This window comes from Stegostoma tigrinum, chromosome 12 (assembly GCF_030684315.1).
Source record: "Stegostoma tigrinum isolate sSteTig4 chromosome 12, sSteTig4.hap1, whole genome shotgun sequence".
Lineage (NCBI taxonomy): Eukaryota > Metazoa > Chordata > Chondrichthyes > Orectolobiformes > Stegostomatidae > Stegostoma > Stegostoma tigrinum.
The window spans coordinates 30,862,504-30,876,844 of record NC_081365.1 but is presented as its reverse complement, the minus strand read 5'-3'; the positions used below and the strand labels follow the sequence as shown (position 1 = coordinate 30,876,844).

Genomic DNA, 14,341 nt, shown 5'->3' with positions numbered 1-14,341 from the left:
GTTTCCTAACTCAGTACGTTGACAGGCCGACGAGGGGAGAGGCCATTATAGACTTGGTGCTCGGAAACGAGCCGGGGCAGGTATCAGATCTTGTGGTGGGAGAGCATTTTGGTGATAGTGACCATAACTGCCTCACATTCTACATAGCTATGGAGAAGGAGAGGATTAGGCAAAATGGGAGGATATTTAATTGGGGAAGAGGAAACTATGATGCGATTAGACATGAGTTAGGAAGCATGGACTGGGAGCAATTGTTCCACGGTAAAGGCACTATAGACATGCGGAGACTGTTTAAGGAACAGTTGTTGCGAGTGATGAATAAATATGTCCCTCTGAGACAGGCAAGAAGGGGTAAGATAAAGGAACCTTGGATGACGAGAGCGGTGGAGCTTCTCGTCAAAAGGAAGAAGGTAGCTTACATAAGGTGGAGGAGGCTAGGGTCAAGCTCAGCTTGACAGGATTACAGGCAGGAGAGGAAAGAGCTCAAAAATGGTCTGAGGAGAGCCAGGAGGGGGCACGAGAAAGGCTTGGCAGAATGGATTAGGGAGAACACAAAGGCATTTTACACTTATGTGAGGAATAAGAGAATGGTCAAAGAAAGAGTAGGGCCGATCAGGGATAGCATAGGGAACTTGTGTGTGGAGTCTGAGGAGGTAGGGGAAGCCCTAAATGAGTTTTTTGCTTCTGTTTTTACGAAATAAACGAACTTTGTAGTGAATGAAACCTTTGAAGAGCAGGTGTGCATGCTGGAATGGATAGAGATAGAGGAAGCTGATGTGCTGAAAATTTTGTCCAACATTAAGATTGACAAGTCGCCAGGCCCGGACCAGATTTGTCCTCGGCTGTTTTGGGAAACGAGAAATGCAATTGCTTCACCACTTGCGAAGATCTTTGCATCCTCGCTCTCCACTGGAGTCGTACCTGAGGACTGGAGAGAGGCAAATGTAATTCCTCTCTTCAAGAAAGGAAATAGGGAAATCCCCGGCAATTACAGACCAGTAAGTCTCACGTCTGTCGTCTGCAAGGTGTTAGAAAGGATTCTGAGGGATAGGATTTATGACCATCTGGAAGAGCATGGCTTGATTAAATGCAGTCAACACGGCTTTGAGAGGGGCAGGTCATGCCTCATAAACCTTATCGAGTTCTTTGAGGATGTGACTAGAAAAGTTGATGAGAGTCGAGCTGTGGATGTGGTGTATATGGACTTCAGCACGGCATTTGATAAGGATCCCCATGGTAGGCTCATTCAGAAGGTCAGGAGGAATGGGATACAGGGGAACTTAGCTGTCTGGATACAGAATTGGCTGGCCAACAGAAGACAGTGAGTGGTAGTAGAAGGAAAATAGTCTGCCTGGAAGTCAGTGATGAGTGGTGTTCCACAGGACTCTGTCCTTGGGACTCTACTGTTTGTAATTTTTGTTAATGACTTGGATGAGGGGATTGAAGGATGGGTCAGCAAGTTTGCAGACGACACGAAGGTTAGAGGTGTCGTTGACAGTATAGAGGACTGTTGTAGGCTGCAGCGGGACATTGACAGGATGCAGAGCTGGGCTGAGAGGTGGCAGATGGAGGTCAACCTGGATAAATGCGAGGTGATGCATTTTGGAAGGTCGAATTTGAAAGCTGAGTACAGGATTAAGGATAGGATTCTTGGCAGTGTGAAGGAACAGAGGGATCTTGGTGTGCAGGTACATAGATCCCTTAAAATGGCCACCCAAGTGGACAGGGTTGTTAAGAAAGCATATGGTGTTTTGGCTTTCATTAACAGGGGGATTGAGTTTAAGAGTCGTGAGATTTTGTTGCAGCTCTATAAAACTTTGGTTAGACCACACTTGGAATACTGCGTCCAGTTCTGGTCGCCCTATTATAGGAAAGATGTGGATGCTTTGGAGAGGGTTCAGAGGAGGTTTACCAGGATGCTGCCTGGACTGGAGGGCTTATCTTATGAAGAGAGGTTGACTGAGCTCGGACTCTTTTCATTGGAGAAAAGGAGGAGGAGAGGGGACCTAATTGAGGTATACAAGATAATGAGAGGCATAGATAGTCTCTGGCTCCCAACTCTATCTCCCAGGGCAGAAAAGGCTAACACGAGGGGTCATAGTTTTAAGCTGGTTGGAGGAAAGTATAGAGGGGATGTCAGAGGCGGGTTCTTTACACAGAGAGTTGTGAGAGCATGGAATGCATTGCCAGCAGCAGTTGTGGAAGCAAGGTCATTGGGGACATTTAAGAGACTGCTGGACCTGCATATGGTCACAGAAATTTGAGGGTGCATACATGAGGATCAATGGTCGGCACAACATCGTGGGCTGAAGAGCCTGTTCTGTGCTGTACTGTTCTATGTTCTATGTTCTACAACGCTAAATGGCACAGATAGCAAACAAAACTAGCAACTCAAAACAGGGCATCAATTAGGCACTGTGAACCACTGACAGCAACAGATTAGTACTCAACCAGAATCTGTTACCTCATTGGTCCGACATATTCTCCACTCTATCATCAGGAGATCAACCCTGGTTCAATGAAGAGGGCATGTCAGGATCAGCACCAGGACTACCTAAAAAGGTGTCAACCTGGTGAAGGTACAACACAGGAGTATTTGTGTGCCAAAGACTGGAAGCAGCTTGTAATATACTGTGCTAAGTGATTTCCACATTCAACAAACAGATCCTAGGTCTGCAGTACTGTCGCACCCTGTTCTGAATGGTGGTGGACAATTAAGCAGCCAATGAAAGATAAGGCTCTACTAAGATCCCCATCCTCAATGATGGAGAGACTAGTACATTTGTGCACAATAAAACAAGGCTAAAGTGCATGCATTCATCTTCAGGCTGAAGTTCCAAGTAGATTTTGGCCTCTTATTGAGATTCCCAGCTTCACAGATGCCAATCTTCAAATAATTTAATTCACATTCAAGGATCCGGGCCCTACCAACATTCCGGCAATAGTCCTGAAGACTTCTGCTCCAGAACCAACTGCATCCATAGCCAAGCTGTAACAAAACAATCACAGTGCTGGCATCTATTTGCAAATGTTGTCCAGCTATGTTGTAAGTGCAAAAAGCAAGACAAGTCGAAACTAGTCAGTTACCATTCCAACAGTCTATGCTTGATCATGGGCAAAGTGGTGAAAGTTTTTGTTGACAGCAATAATGTGACAAGTAATAGTCAAGTGGTATTATCGCTGGACTGTTAATCCAGAGACCCAGACAATGTTCTGCCACAGCAGATGGTGGGATTTAAATAAAATTTCTGGGATTAAGAATCTAATGATGACCATGAATCCATTGTCGATTGTTGGAAAAACCCACCTGGTTCACTAATGTCCTTTTAGGGAAGGAAACTGCCATCCTTACCTGGTCTGACCTACATGTGATTCCTGACCCACAGCAATATGGTTGACGCTTAACTGCCCTCTGGACAATTAGGGATGGACAATAAATGTTGCCGAGCCAGCGATGTCCTCATCTTGTTAATGAATAAAGAAAAAAAAAATCAAACAGCATTTGGTATGGAATGCCGTAGGAACAGGAGTAGGCCTTTCAGGCCCTCGAGCCTGTCTAACCATTCAAAGAGATCATGACAGATCTGTGGTTCAACTCCATAAACCTGCCTTTGGCCCATATTCCTTAATACATTTGCTTAACAAAAATGTTATCGAGGTCACATTTAAAATTAACAATTAATCTACCATCTACTGTCATTTGTGGAAGAGAGCTCCAAATATCTCCCACCTTTTGTGTATAGAAGCGTTTCCTAACATCTCTCCTGAATGGTTTGGCCTTAATTCTCAGATTATGCAACCTAGCCAGTTCCAGATTCCACAACCAGTGGAAATAATTCATCTTCATCTGTCCTGTCTTTTCCTGGTAGTATCTTGAAAATTTCGACCAGATCACCTCTTAATCTTCTATTTTCTGGAGAACACAGGCCTAATTTGTACAATCGTTCCTCATAACTTAAGACCAGCATTGTACTAGGTTTCTTGATTATTTTCTGCAACTGTTCATGGCATTTTAGAGATCTATGTACCGGAATCCCTAAATATCTTTGGACATCCAACATACTTAACTTTGCACGATCTAAAAAAATCCCATCTATTCTGTTATGTTTCAAAATGGATAACCTCACATCTGTTTACATAAAACTCCACCTGCCACAGTTCCATTCACCTAGTCTATTGACATCCATTTGTAATTTTATGTTATCATCTGCCCTGTCGACAATGTCGCCAACTATATGTGACTTTCTAGACACACTGAAACTCAGTTTGGGTTCTGCAAGAGCCATTCAACTCCATACCTCACTACAGTTTTATCCAAACATGTACAAAAGGGTGAATTCCAAAGGTGAGGCGAGTGACTGTCCCTGACATCAAGGCATCACTGAACACATCAAACAGCTCAGTAAACTGAAATCTATGGAAATCTGGGTTAAAGTTCTCCATTGGCTAGAGATATACCGAGCAGAAAGGAAAATTGTTTAGTGTTGGAGGTGAGTCATCTTTAGGGTAGTGTCTCAGGCCCAATCATCATCAGATGTTTCACCAATGACCTTCCTTTGATTGTAAGTGGGATAACGACTGCACAATGTTCAGCAATATAATGTGGCTCCTCAGATACAGAGACAGTCTCAGGAAGGGCATGCTGGCCCTGGTGCATGTCTAGCGGAGATTCACACAGCTGATCCCTGGAATGGTAGGTTTAACGTACGATGAACGGCTAAGGATCCTGGGATTGTATTCATTAGAATTTATAAGGTTGAGGGGAGATCTAATAGAAATTTACAAGATAATGTATGGCTTAGAAAGGGTGGACGCTGGGAAGTTGTTTCCGTTAGGCGGGGAGACTAGGACCCGTGGGCACAGCGTTAGAATTACTGGGGGTAAATTTAAAACGGAAATGAGGAGACATTTCTTCAGCCACAGAGTGATGGGCCTGTGGAATTCATTGCCACGGAGTGCAGTGGAGGCCAGGATGTTAGATGCCTTCAAGGCAAAGAATGATAATTTCTTGATCTCACAAGGAATCAAGGGCTATGAGGAGTGTGCAGGGAAGTAGAGTTGACATGCCCAACAGCCATGATTTAAATGGCAGAGTGGGCGCGATGGGCCAAATGGCCTTACTTCCACTCCTATGCCTTATGGTCTTATGGTCCATGCACAAATAGAGCAAGAGATGGAGAGCATCCAGGCCTGGACAGATGTGTGTCAAGTAATCTTGTGCTACACTAATGCCTGACTGTGGCGTCGTTGACAAGAAAGAATTTAATCATTATCCCTTGACATTCAGTGAGCATTACTATTACTGAATCTCCCACTTTCAACATCTTGTAGGTTGGATACTGTTAACCAAAAACTTAAAATTTTTAAGTTGGGGGGGGCACACAGGGCAGTGGAAGGAGCGGAAAATAGAGAGAGCTAGCTAGAGACTAGCCACGCTGGGTTAGTGGGTCTCAATGACCATAGGCTCACGCCTGATGTGAAAATGCAATTGAATGACTCTCGTCCGCAGTTGGGACTCTGCAAAGGGCTGCAAGTACCAGTTACAATCAGTCTAGTGGTGTCTGCTAATGCAATTAAACACATGAGACCAAATTGGTGAGTGCCTTGGATTTTACTACTTTTCTGACTGTCCTTGCGAGCAGATGTTGTCTTGAATGGTGATGGATGTTGCTGGTGTTGTCTCGGTCGGTGTCTTATGTCTCTGGATGCCTTCAGTTGCCTCTGGATATCGAGTAGAGGTTGTGGTTAATCGCTGGTGTTCAGTGGTTGCAAGCGCTGCTTCCCTTTGTGAGCGGGGCCTGCCTCTCGATTGGACTCTCCTCACAGAGCCCACCTCACAGCATATACCGTGTTGGAATGGGGTGCATTGTTGGTATCATTCTTTCTCTTTCCTTCTCTGCTGTGCTGGGCTCAAGGTGTCCAGTTGTACCAAACTGCAGGCTCCCTCATCTCCTGCCAAATCTGTGAGCTGTTGTTCCTCCTCTTGGGGCCGAATGGGGTTCCTGATCACTGGAATAGGTGTGAATAGATTTTTGATAGAGGTGAATGGTTTTGATGGTTTTGGAATGTCCACTATTTCCCTTGGATGGGTATTCATTCAAGTTTGAATAGTGTTGTGAATGATTTTACATCCACATGTGGAACAAGCTTGCATGTAGCGCAATGGTGTGGAACGTTCGGTATTTTCTGTGCCTGAGCACTGGCTAGAACATTGTATAATTTTGTACCTCTGCAGGCTCCAGAGAATCTGAAGTTGTTGAAGTTGTTTGTTTCCTGCAGTCTGGCTTCCAATGTTTAAGCTGGGGCATGAATGTGGGTCTTCCTTTAGTTTCTGCATGCTCACCCCTGTTCTACGCATGTGCCCTTGGGCTTGTACATTTCCCAGTCTGTCCCAGCCAGCCTTTTCCTGGCTCAGTTGCAGCCCGTGGTTTCTGGAGTCCCAAAAGTGCAGCAAATTTAATCCAATGTCATTTCCAGAACTTCTGCCTTGAGAGGGTTTTAAGTCCAGGGTATGTCCATAAACTGATGGGGACTTTTGCTCCACCTTACACTATATTACATTTCTTCCCATTGTTGCGGGGTCAAAGTACTAGAATTCTTTTCCTAACGACACAGTGGGGGCTACAAGTTTAAACGACAGCAATGGTTCTCAACATTAGCTCACAACAACCTTTTTGGTGGCAATTAGGGATGGACAATAAATGTCATCATAGCCTGTGACAGCCATATTCCGTGAACAAATAAACAAACAAAATCTCTAAATTATCATATGTTCCATTGCCCACTTCTAGATTTGGTGTCATTGAACATATGAACAGGATGTCTTCATCATTACAGAACTGCTTAAGGAGGACATGACTCGGTGACATCAAGAAAAGCTGTGCTATGGAATCCCACTTGGAATTCACATCACTGGTGCTACTGGCAAACTTTTATTTAGTTTCTTTGACAGCATAATTTCTCTACCTTACTTTTGGTGCAGTGCTTTTTTGAAATTGCACTGCAACAAGTTTTATTTGCACACTTCCATCACAAACTGCTTACTTCAGAGGATTGAACCTGGAGAATATTTGACAGGTCTGTAAGTAATGGAGAATGCTCTGAGATATTGACGAATCATTTCAGGCTTGATTTCAACCTGGTTGAAGATTTTGCTATTGTATACACCCATCATGCTGCCAATCATCTCTGGGAGGATAACTTGAGTTGACAATCTCTGGTTTCTCCAATGATGGAGCTTCCTTTTTGGCTTTGCACAGTCTTTTCAGAGGCCTTGTGATGCAGGTCTCTGTTCATACACTTCTGCTGGTGAGCACAGCAGATTTTATCATGAGGCAATATCTATATGTTCAGCCTGCTGCTGCATGAAGCATTTTACTGCTTATGTGGTATGGCTGTCTCCAAAGACACTGGCAAAGTTGCCTCTTCTGATGAACCTTGGTGCTTCAAAATGTAGGAATGTCACCTAATTTACTAATTCAGTGACGAGGCTAAATTCAAGACTCCAGTTGCTGTTGTGGAGTATTGCAGATACGTTTCAGAAGTCATTAAATTTTCATCTTACATGATGACCCAGATCTTAAAATACAAAACAGCGGAAAGAATACAACTTAAATACTGTGTAATCTGGCACCATGGTGATTTGATATGGTCACAATTAATCCCATTGTGAAAATTCTTTATGAAAAGGTATCCGTTTCAGTTTTATATTGGACAGGCAATATCTAGGACAGTCAAATGATCACTGTTTATGCTCCCAGTAAGGAACTATTGCAGTGTAAATGAGATGGCCAGAAAGCATACCGAATGAATAGCTTGAAGAAGAACATTTTTTACTGCCAGAAACTTCAATTTCAGTGAGACATTTTTTTCAGCTTAATAGGTATCATTATCGAAAGTTTCTCAAAGCCAAAGAATTTTCTGCTGCTCAATTAGCTTCTGAGTTTAATGATCACATTCGTGTACGATGGTTTGGAATTGCATCCTCAATAGTTATTTGAACTGAGCTATTCTGAAATAGAATGACTTGGAAAGCCTTTGTCTCATCTTGGTATGGAAAATGAATGTAAATTTTGCCTTCAAGCAGCTAAGATCCAGAGATAATGATTGGAAAAGTACATTGTTGTCCTCTCACTCAGAGGACAGAACATAATCAAAAGGGAGGGGAAGAGGAGAAAGAGTTGAGGTTGATGAGAGAGTAATATTTACCTCTGTAGGCCTGTGCTTTGGTCTCCAACGCCAGTAAAGAAATCAGACCAGTAAGCAAAAAGATACTGTTTTTTATCGACAGTTACACTGCTTTTCTTTCCAGTGAATTAGTGGCACATTGATCCAGAATTTGTGATTGGATCTAACTATCCGCACATGGTGACAGAAGGAAATGGGACTGCTATTGCAACTTGCTGGCAGAAATGTCATGGTCAGAACTTCAGCAGATTGTAGCACAAAGCTATGTATGATTTTATTTTCAATTTGAATGATGTTTCACTTTTGAGCTAAATGCAGAGCTTTGATGGGATATGTGTCAAATTAATCAGGCCACCCTGATTAATGACAATTTAGCAATTTTTTGGAACTATCACATATTTCACTAAGTTACAGAAGTATCTAATTTTATTTCAGCAACGGTTTTATAAGAATTGGTATGACCCATAAATGAGCAGTGTAATATTTGAGGAACTCCACATGATCTTCTTTCTTTTATTAGTATCTTGAACTTTAAATCACCCAGGTTTGATTTTTAAGTTTCTTTAATTGCCAAAGGCCACTTTCTACAGCTGCAATCCTTAATTCAAGTAAAAATCTCGACAGGTAAGGCTGTGTAAAGCTTATAAAGGTCAAATAGCTCATTTCTGTTAGTTAATTGTCCAAACTTTTAAATATAGCAACAAATTAGCAAGTGACTAGAAACTGATATTGTTCCTCAAAATCCATACTTCAAAAAACACTAAGGTTAATCTTGTTACATCACAGACGATTCCTGCCCCTTCACTGTAAGACAGAACTGAATTGGAACTTTCAATTCAGTTTTCCCAACTTTAGGTTCAAACAATGACTCAGCAAATGTGAAAGATTAGCAGCTATGTGGCAAGTAAAGGGGTTAAGGTACCTATGTACACAAATTACCGAAAATCAGTGCAGCAGTGCAAGTAGATGGCCCCCAACACCTCATTTTCACCATGGACATCCAGTCCCCAGACACCTGTATTCCTCATGCAGATGGCCTCAAGGCCCTCCGCTTCTTCCTGTCCCGCAAGACCGACCAATCCCCCTCCACCGACACCCTCATTTGCCTAGCCGAACTCGTCCTCACCCTCAACAACTTCTCTTTCGATTCCTCCCACTTCCTACAGGCAAAGGGGGTGGCCATGGGTACCCGCATGGGCCCAAGCTATGCCTGCCTCTTTGTAATTACGTGGAACAGTCCCTCTTCCGCACCAACAAGGGCCGAAACCCCACCTCTTCCTCCGTTACATTGATGACTGTATCGGCGCCGCCTCTTGCTGCCCAGATGAGCTCAAACTGTTCATCCACTTCACCAACACCTTCCACCCCAACTTCAAGTTCACCTGGGCCATCTCCAACACATCCCTCACCTCCCTGGACCTCTCAGTCTCCATCTCAGGTAACCAGCTAGAAACTGATGTCCATTTCAAGCCCACTGACTCCCACAGCTACCTAGAATACACCTCCTCCCACCCACCCTTCTGCAAAAATTCCATCCCCTATTCCCAATTCCTCCACCGCATCTGCTCCCAGGATGAGGCATTCCACTCCCGCACATCCCAGATGTCCAAGTTCTTCAAGGACCGCAACTTTGCCCCCGCAGTGGTCGAGAATGCCCTTGACCGCATCTCCCGCATTTCCCGCAACACATCCCTCACACCCCGTCCCGGCCACAACCGCCCCCAGAGGATCCCCTCATTCTCACATACCACCCCACCAACCTCCGAATACAACGTATCATCCTCCGACACTTCCGCCATCTGCAATCCGACCCCACGACCCAAGCTATTTTTCCATCCCCACCATTGTCTGCCTTCCGGAGAGACCACTCTCTCCATGACTCCCTTGTCCGCTCCACACTCCCCTCCAACCCCACCACACCCGGCACCTTCCCCTGCAACTGCAGGAAGTGCTACACTACCCCCACACCTCCTCCCTCACCCCTATCCCAGGCCCCAAAATGACCTTCCATATCAAGCAGATGTTCACCTGCACATCTGCTAATGTGTATTATTGTATCCATTGTACCCGGTGTGGCTTCTTCTACATTGGGGAAGCCAAGCGGAGGCTTGGGGACCGCTTTGCAGAACACCTCCGCTCGGTTTGCAACAAACAGCTGCACCTCCCAGTCACGAACCATTTCAGCTCCCCCTCCCATTCCTCAGACAACATGTCCATCATGGGCCTCCTGCAGTGCCACAATGATGCCACCCGAAGGTTGCAAGAACAGCAACTCATATTTCGCTTGAGAACCCTGCAGCCCAATGGTATCAATGTGGACTTCAGAAGCTCCAAAATCTCCCCTTGCCCCCCTGCATCCCAAAACCAGCCCAGTTCTTCCCCTCCCTCCACTGCATCCCAAAACCAGCCCAGCCTGTCTCTGCTTCCCTAACCTGTTCTTCCTCTCACCCATCCCTTCCTCCCACCTCAAGCCACACCTCCATTTCCTACCTACTAACCTCATCCCACCTCCTTGACCTGTCCGTCTTCCCTGGACTGGCCTATCCCCTCCCTACCTCCTCACCTATACTCTCCTCTCTACCTATCTTGTTTTCTCTCCATCTTCAGTCCGCCTCCCCCTCTCTCCCTATTTATTCCAGTTCCCTCTCCGCATCCCTCTCTCTGATGAAGGGTCTAGGCCCGAAACGTCAGCTTTTGTGCTCCTGAGATGCTGCTTGGCCTGCTGTGCTCATCCAGCTCCACACTTCGTTATCTTGGATTCTCCAGCATCTGCAGTTCCCATTATCATAGATGAATGGAATGCTGTGTTTTTTCTCAGGGGGTTGGAATACAAAGGTGCTGAAAATTGCTTCAGTTGTATAGAACATTGGTCAGACCCTATACCGAGTAGTGGATTTTACATGATCAAAAGATTTGATAGGGTGGGCTCAATTGTGGAAGAATACTTAGCAAGAGGGCACACTATCAACATTACAAAAAGCCTTTTAGAAAGTGAAATCAAGAAGCAACGTTCGTACAAAACAAATCGGAAATCTGGACTTCTTGCCCCGAAGCACTATGGATATTGGATGATGTAAACTTTTTTAATGTAGGGGATTTGGAACAAAGACAGATAACAGATTTGCAATATACAAGCACCCATGATATAACAAAACAGAAACAAGCAGTCGAAGGCCTTATATTTTCATGATTCTTCATCTGTTGTGGCTTCAGGGTGACATGAAAGTCATTTCTAAATTTTTGCTAAGTCTCATTTAATTTACCTCTTTGGTTATGTGTCACTTCAGACATAACCGAGTGTTTATCAAAAATGCTGCTCTGTTTCCATTCACATCAAAAAGGAATTAAGACAGAATTTTGATCCTCTTACTCCTAATTGTGCTTGTGGAATGATTCCATTGTGTCAAGGCATAGATTTGTTATATTAAATCATACTCATTAATCAGGGAATTTTATTTTCTATGGCCCTGAGAGTCACGTTACTATTTTCAGCCTGCATTTCATTTTATTACTTTGATAATAAACTTTTCGGACTAATAGTGGAGTATTCTGCACATTATATCATGGCAGCCTGAATTGTCAAACAGACCGACATAAATAATATTTCTGATTTAGCTCCTAACCAGCAATCGCTACACAGATTTAGAATCTAGTCAATCTGTCCATACAAGATAACAAAGTGTGGAGGTGGATGAACACAGCAGGCCAAGCAGCATCTCAGGAGCACAAAAGCTGACGTTTCGGGCCTAGACCCTTCATCAGAGAGGGGGATGGGGAGAGGGTTCTGGATTAAATAGGGAGAGAGGAAGAAGCTGACCGAAGATGGAGAGAAAAGAAGATAGGTGGAGACGAGAGTATAGGTGGGGAGGTAGGGAGGGGATAGATCAGTCCGGGGAAGACAGACAAGTCAAGGAGGCGGGATGAGGTTAGTAGGTAGGAAATGGAGGTGCGGCTTGAGGTGGGAGGAAGGGATAGGTGAGGACGAACAGGTTAGGTAGGCGGGGACAAGCTGGGCTGGTTTTGGGAAGCAGTGGGAGAGCCCAGGCCCCAAGGTGACTTTTCATATTAAGCAGATGTTCACCTGCACATCTGCCAATGTGGTATACTGTATCCACTGTACCCGGTGTGGCTTCCTCTACATTGGGGAAACCAAGCGGAGGCTTGGGGACCGCTTTGCAGAACACCTCCACTTGGTTCACAATAAACAACTGCACCTCCCAGTCGCGAACTATTTTAACGCCCCCTCCCATTCCTTAGACGACATGTCCATTATGTGCCTCCTGCAGTGCCACAATGATGCCACCCGAAGGTTGCAGGAACAGCAACTCATATTCCGCTTGGGAACCCTGCAGCCCAATGGTTTCAATGTGGACTTCAAAATCTCCCCTTCTCCCACTGCATCCCAAAACCAGCCCAGCTCGTCCCCTCCCCCCAGTGCATCCCAAAACCAGTCCCCGCCTCCCTAACCTGTTCTTCTTCTCACCTATGCGTTCCTCCCACCTCAAGCCGCACCTCCATTTCCTACCTACTAACATCATCCCACTTCCTAGACCTGTCCGTCTTCCCTGGACTGACCTATCCCCTCCCTACCTCCCCATCTGTACTCTCCTCTCCACCTATCTTCTTTTCTCTTCATCTTCAGTCCGCCCCTTCCTCTCTCCCTATTTCTTCCAGAACCCTCCCCCCATCCCCCTCTCTGATGAATGGTCTAGGCACGAAACGTCAGTTTTTGTGCTCCTGTGATGCTGCTTGGCCTGCTGTGTTCATCCAACTCCACACTTTGTTATCTTGGATTCTCCAGCATCTGCAGTTCGCATTATCTCTGTCCATACAAGATTCCTGTTTATCTGTAGGCCCTTCAAGTACAACTTTGGAAACACTCACAGAGTATGCTGAATGCAATCTGCTGGAGGAATAACTGTCTTTTGTAGCTTTAACCTTTTTTCTAAGAAGCATCTGCAACACATTTGTCTAACTAGCCCAGAGGTCTTGTGTTTACATTATTTCCAATGATAAAATAAACATGAATTGAATTTTAAACAGTTTGCATAGTGCAAGAATGCCAAGAAATATGGAGTGCCTAGGACTGGAACATTTCTGGGCTTCGTTCAGGATATCAGGTTGTTTCACTGCAGCTCATGCAGAAGCTGCACTTTCGACAAAAGGTACTTCACCGCTTTCTGCAGTTAGATGATTAATAAATACGTCAAATTTTTTTCAAAAATTTAAAACAGACCTCCATGTGAACTGGTCATACCACCAACTGTGACAGAAACCGTAATACATCAAGTTCAGGTTTGTACTTCTACTTTATGCAATGTTATGAGATGACAAAGCATTCCATCCCATGAGGGGTGATTATGGCATGATACTAATGTCATTAGACTTGAGATCCAGATGCCCAGGCTAGTGTTTTACAGAGATGTGTTCATTTTTTAAAAATTCAAATGACTAAATCTGCAAGATAAAGTTAGGTTCAGTAATGATGACTATGGAAACTATCACTGATAGTTGTAAAAATCCACCTGGCTCACTAATGCCATCTATACCTGATCTGGCTTCCACATGACTCCAGCAATGACAGCAATGTAGCAGACTCTTAATCGCCACCTGAAATGCCCATAAGACCATAAGACATAGGAGCAGAAATTAGTCCATTCAGCCCATCAGGTCTGCTCCACCATTCAATCATGGCTGATAAGTTCCTCCACCCCATTCTCCTGCTTTTTCCCTGAAACCCTTGATCCCCTTGATGATCAAGAACCTATCTAGCTCAGCCTAAAATGTACTCGATGGCCTGGCCTCCACAGCCTTCCTTGGCAGTGAATTCCATAGATTCAGCACTCTCTAGCTAAAGAAATTTCTCCTTATCTCCATTCTAAAAGGTCTTCCCTTTACTCTAAGGCTGTGCCCTCAGGTCCTAGTCTCTCCTGTCAATGAAAGCATCTTCACAACATTCACTCTGTCCAGGCCATTCTGTAAGTTTCAATCAGATCCCCCCCCTCATCCTTCTCAACTCCAGTGAGTATGTTCCCACTGTCCTCAAACATTCCCCATATGTTAAACTTTTCATTCCAGGGGTCATTCTTGTAAACCTGCTCCAGGGCCAGTACATCCTTCCTGAGATACAGGGCCCAAAACTGCACACAATGCT

The 14,341-nt window shown here is 44.6% G+C and overlaps 1 protein-coding gene across 2 annotated transcripts in view; it reads right to left on the bottom strand.

Annotated features, from left to right (window-relative positions):
- LOC125457216 (E3 ubiquitin-protein ligase DZIP3-like) overlaps positions 1-14,341 on the bottom strand; it is a 133,859-nt gene that overhangs the window by 104,538 nt on the left and 14,980 nt on the right. The window contains exon 1 of one of the 2 annotated variants that reach the window (XM_059650260.1): positions 3,353-3,463. The exons of the other annotated variant lie outside the window; for it this stretch is intronic. The gene's annotated coding sequence lies outside the window, so the exon portion shown is untranslated. Of the gene's footprint in view, positions 1-3,352; positions 3,464-14,341 lie in introns of those variants that run through there. 2 annotated transcript variants of the gene reach the window in all.